Source organism: Canis aureus, chromosome 9 (genome assembly GCF_053574225.1).
Source record: "Canis aureus isolate CA01 chromosome 9, VMU_Caureus_v.1.0, whole genome shotgun sequence".
Taxonomy (NCBI): Eukaryota; Metazoa; Chordata; class Mammalia; order Carnivora; family Canidae; genus Canis; species Canis aureus.
In genome coordinates, this window is record NC_135619.1 from 13,398,167 (window position 1) to 13,403,148 (window position 4,982).

The following is a 4,982-nucleotide window of genomic DNA, read 5'->3' on the forward strand; positions in this document are numbered from 1 at the left end:
TTATAAACATTTATGCACCTAATGATAGACCAAGTGATATTTATTCCAGGAACATAATGATGGTTCACACATAAAAATTGATCAATATAAAACATGGCATTAACAAAATAAAGGGAAAATCCACCTAATCATTTCAACTGATGCAGAAAAAATTTTCTAGGAACCCTTGTGCACTGTTGGTGGGAATGTAAATTGGTACAGCCACTGTGGAAAACAGCATGGAGATTACTCAAAAAATTTAAAATAGAAATACCATATTTACCCAAAGAAAATGAAAACATTAGGGGACCCCTGGGTGGTGCAGTGGTTTGGCGCCTGCCTTTGGCCCAGGGCGTGATCCTGGAGACCCGGGATCGAATCCCACGTCGGGCTCCCAGTGCATGGAGCCTGCTTCTCCCTCTGCCTGTGTCTCTGCCGCTCGCTCTCTCTCTCTGTGACTATCATAAATAAATAAAGAAAAAAAATATAAAAAAAAAACATTAGAAAATGAAAACATTAACTTGAAAAGATATATACAAGGCTATGTTTATTGCAGCATTATTTCCATTAGCAAGCAATAGAAGCAACCCAAGTGTCCCTCAATAGGCAAATGGATAAGGAAAGTGTGAGATAATAGATAGATAGATAGATAGATAGATAGATAGATAGATAGATAATGGAATATTACATAGTCACTAAAAAGGGTGAGATTGTGCCATTTGAGACAACATGGATGGACCTAAAGGGCATTATGTTAAATGAAATGTCAGTCTAAGAAAGACAAATACCATACAATTCCACTCATAAGTAGAATATTTTTAAAAATGAATAAACAGGCCAGTCCCGCCGCAGCCGCCGCCCGTGCGTGTCCGCGTCCTGGTCCTGGTCCTCCGCATCCCACCGCCGCCGGCCGCGCCATGGAGGGCTACCATAAGCCTGACCAGCAGAAGCTGCAGGCCCTGAAGGACACGGCCAACCGCCTGCGCATCAGCTCCATCCAGGCCACCACGGCGGCCGGCTCGGGCCACCCCACGTCATGCTGCAGTGCCGCGGAGATCATGGCTGTCCTCTTTTTCCACACCATGCGCTACAAGCCCCAGGACCCTCGGAACCCACACAACGACCGCTTTGTGCTCTCCAAGGGCCATGCGGCTCCTATCCTGTACGCCGTCTGGGCTGAGGCCGGCTTCCTGCCCGAGGAGGAGCTGCTGAACCTGAGGAAGATCACCTCTGACTTGGACGGGCACCCCGTCCCGAAACAAGCTTTCACTGATGTGGCCACTGGCTCCCTGGGCCAGGGCCTTGGGGCCGCTTGCGGGATGGCCTACACAGGCAAATACTTTGACAAAGCCAGCTACCGCGTCTACTGCATGATGGGAGATGGGGAGCTGTCGGAGGGCTCCGTGTGGGAGGCCATGGCTTTTGCCAGCATCTACAAACTGGACACCCTGATTGCCATTCTTGACATCAACCGCCTGGGCCAGAGCGACCCCACCCCACTGCAACACCAGGTGGACGTCTACCAGAAGCGTTGTGAGTCCTTCGGCTGGCACGCCGTCATCGTGGACGGACACAGCGTGGAAGAGCTGTGCAAGGCCTTCGGCCAGGCCAAGCACCAGCCAACGGCCATCATCGCCAAGACCTTCAAGGGGCGGGGGATCCCAGGGATCGAGGATAAGGATGGTTGGCATGGGAAGCCCCTCCCCAAAAACATGGCTGATCAGATTGTCCAGGAAATATACAACCAGATCCAGAGCCAAAAGAAGATCCTCGTGACTCCCCCACAAGAGGATGCCCCTTCTGTGAACATTACCAACATCCGCATGCCAAGCCCACCCAGCTATAAAGTTGGGGACAAGATAGCCACCCGCAAGGCCTACGGACAGGCCCTGGCCAAGCTGGGCCGCGCCCATGATCGCATCATCGCTCTGGATGGGGACACCAAGAATTCCACCTTCTCAGAGATCTTCAGAAAGGAGCACCCAGACCGCTTCATTGAGTGCTACATTGCTGAGCAGAACATGGTCAGTGTCGCAGTGGGCTGTGCCACACGCAACAGGACGGTGCCCTTCTGCAGCGCTTTTGGTGCCTTCTTCACACGGGCCTTTGATCAGATTCGCATGGCGGCCATCTCCGAGAGCAACATCAACTTCTGTGGCTCCCACTGTGGTGTGTCCATTGGGGAAGATGGGCCGTCTCAGATGGCTCTGGAAGATCTGGCCATGTTTCGGTCCATCCCCACTGCTACGATCTTTTACCCAAGTGACGGGGTGTCTACAGAGAAGGCGGTGGAATTAGCAGCCAATACAAAGGGCATCTGCTTCATCCGGACCAGCCGCCCAGAAAACGCCATCATCTATAACAACAATGAGGATTTCCAAATCAAACAAGCCAAGGTGGTCCTGAAGAGCAAGGATGACCAGGTGACTGTGATTGGGGCCGGAGTGACCCTACATGAGGCCTTGGCTACTGCTGAACTGCTGAAGAAAGAGAAGATCAACATTCGTGTGTTGGACCCCTTCACCATCAAGCCCCTGGACAGAAATCTCATTCTCGAAAGCGCCCGTGCGACCAAGGGCAGGATCGTCACCGTGGAGGACCATTACTATGAAGGTGGCATAGGTGAGGCAGTGTCCTCTGCCTTGGTGGGTGAGCCTGGCATCACTGTCTCCCGCCTTGCAGTTGGCGAGGTACCAAGAAGCGGGAAGCCAGCTGAGCTGCTGAAGATGTTTGGCATTGACAGGGACGCCATCGCACAAGCTGTGAGGGACCTTGTCGCCAAGGCCTAGGGAGGGTAGGGGGTGTGAGGTAGGGGTTCTACACATTCCTGAAATTCTGGCAAAGGTGCTCAAAGATGTACGGAATGGAGTGATAAAATATATGTTTTAAGAAAAACGAAAAAAAAAATAAATAAAAAAATAAAAATGAATAAACAACCAAAAAGCAGAATCAGACCTATAAATACAGAGAACAAACTGATGGTTGCCAGAGGGGAAGGAGATGGAGGGTTGGGCAAAATGGATAAAGAGGAGAGGAAGATATAGGAATGAATAGTCACAGGAATAGGCACAGCATAAAGAATACAGTCAATGATACTATAATAGTGATGTAATGGGACAGATGGTAGCTACATTTGTGGTGAACACAATATATAAACTCGTTAAATCACTAAATTGCACACCTGAAACCAATATAACACTATATGTCAACTATACTCAAATTTTAGAAATAAATAAATAGGAGTGCCTGGGTGGCTCAGTTACTTAAGCATCTGCCTTTGGCTCAGGTCATATTTTTAGGGTTCTGGGATTGGCCTGCATCAGCCTCCCTGCTCAGTGGGGAGTCTGCTTCTCCCTCTCCTGCTCCCGCTGCCTGTGCTCTCTTTCTTGCTTGCTCTGTGTCAAATAAATAAATTAAAACTTTAAAAAGTTTTAAATTAAAATTTAAAAAATTTTAAAAGCTTTTGATAAATTCAACATCCTTTGTGATTTAAACACACACACACACACACACAACAAATGAGGTTTAGAAGGAAGCTACCTCAATATAATAAAAGCCATATGTGCAAACCCCACATCAAACATTATTCTCATTGGTGAAGGGCTAAAAGATTTTCCTCTAAGATCAGGAACAAGCGAGGATATCCACTTTCACCACTTCTATTTAACATAGTACTGGAAGTTCTAGCCAGATTAACTAAGCAAGAAAAATAAGTAGAAGGCATTCAAATTGGAAAGGAAGAAGTAAAATTATCTCTATTTGCAGATAATATGATCTTATATGTAGAAAACCCTGAAGATTACACAGGCACACACACATGCACACAGAGTTAGAGCTACTAAATACATTCAGCAAAGTAAAAGGATACAAAGTCAACACATAAAACCCCATTGCATTTCTATATACTAACATGAACAATCTACAAAAGAAATTACAAAAATAATTCTGTTTACAATAACATCAAAAGGAATAGAATAACCAAAGAGGTGAAACATTTATACACTGAAAACTAAAAAATACTGCTTAAAGAAATTAGAGAGGATGTAATAGATGAAAAAATATTCCATGTTCATGGAATGGGAGACTTAATACTGTTAAGATGTCAATACTACCCAACACAATCCACAGACTCAATGCAATTCCTGTCAAAATTTCATGATTTTTTAATAGAAACCCATCCTAAAATTCATATGGAATCCCTAGGGACCCTGAATAACCATAATAACTTGATAAATAAAGCTGAAGGATTCACACTTCCTGATTTCAAAACTTAGCAAAGCTATAGGACTCAAAATGGTGATATTGGCAAAAAGAAAGACATACAGACCAATGGAATAGAATAGAGAGTCCAGAAATAAACCCTCACATATATAGTCAAGTAGGCTTTTTTTTTTTTTTATGATAGTCACACGGAGAGAGAGAGGCAAAGACATAACAGAGGGAGAAGCAGGCTCCATGCACCGGGAGCCCGACATGGGATTCGAACCCAGGTCTCCAGGATCACGCCCTGGTCCAAAGGCAGGCGCCAAACCATTGTGCCACCCAGGGATCCCCGTAGTCAAGTAGTTTTTGACAAGGTTAACAAGATCATTCCATGGGGAAAGGGCATTCTTTTCAACAAATAGTGCTGGGGAAACTGAATACCCACATGTAAGAGAATGAAGTTGGATTCTTTTTACTTAACACCACATACAAAAATTAACTCAAAATGGATCAAAGACCTATTTACAAGATCTAAAATTAAAAACCTTTAGAAGAAAGCATAGGACAAAACTTAATGTTGGATTTGGCAATGATTTCTTAGGTGTGACACTAAAAGACAGGCAACAAAAGAAAAAATTGATTTAAAAAAACTGGATTTCATGAACACTTTAAAGTTTTGTACATCAAAAAAACTGTCAAATGACTAAAAAGGCAACCCACAGAATGAGGAACAAATATTTGCAAATCATAAGGAATTTACAATGATAATAGATTAATATTTAAAGCATTTAGTGAACTCC

General features: G+C 44.7%; 1 pseudogene; it reads left to right on the forward strand.

Moving 5' to 3' along the window:
• The first annotated feature begins 819 nt into the window (after positions 1-819).
• Positions 820-2,880, forward strand: LOC144320404 (transketolase pseudogene; annotated as a pseudogene).
• The last annotated feature ends 2,102 nt before the right edge of the window (positions 2,881-4,982 follow it).